Source organism: Colobus angolensis, unplaced genomic scaffold (genome assembly GCF_000951035.1).
Source record: "Colobus angolensis palliatus isolate OR3802 unplaced genomic scaffold, Cang.pa_1.0 Scaffold211, whole genome shotgun sequence".
Classification (NCBI taxonomy): domain Eukaryota; kingdom Metazoa; phylum Chordata; class Mammalia; order Primates; family Cercopithecidae; genus Colobus; species Colobus angolensis.
Window position 1 is genome coordinate 4,349,699 of NW_012115278.1, and position 766 is coordinate 4,350,464.

Genomic DNA, 766 nt, shown 5'->3' on the forward strand with positions numbered 1-766 from the left:
CACTGTGTCCGGCCCTTGTTTTTCTTTTTAAAGACAATCTCGCTCTTGTTGCCCAGGCTGGAGAGCAGTGGTGTGATCTCGGCTCACTGCAACCTCCGCCTCCTGGGTTCAAGTGATTCTCCTGTCTCAGCCTCTCCGAGTAGCTGGGATTACAGGCATACTCCCAGCTAATTTTGTATTTTTAGTAGAGATGGGGTTTCGCCACGTTGGCCAGGCTGGTTTCAAACTCCTGACCTCAGGATATCTGCCCACCTTGGCCTTCCAAAGTGCTGGGATTACAGGTGGGAGCCACCGTGCCTGGCCCCAGCTTTCACGCTGAAGTCCATGGTGCATGTCAAATTAATTCTTGTTTATGGTATGAGGTAAAAGTTCACTTTTCTTTTACAGTTATCTAGTTCCAGCACTAGTTATTTGAACATTTTACTTTCTCCATTACATTTTTTGGTGTCTTAGTAAAAAGAAAAACCTCAATTGAGCGTGTATTTCTGGACTCTATTCTGCTTCATTGATCTATTTGTGTATTGTTTTGCCAGTACCATACTATATCGATTACTCTAGCTTTAAAAAGCCTTGAAATCGCCAGGCGCGGTGTCTCACGCCCGTAATCCCAGCACTTGAGGAGGCTGAGGCGAGTGGATCACGAGGTCAGGAGATCGAGACCATCCTGGCTAACACAGTGAAACCCTGTCTCTATTAAAAATACAAAAAATTAGCGAGGCATGGTGGTGGGTGCCTGTAGTCCCAGCTACTAGGGAGGCTGAGGCAG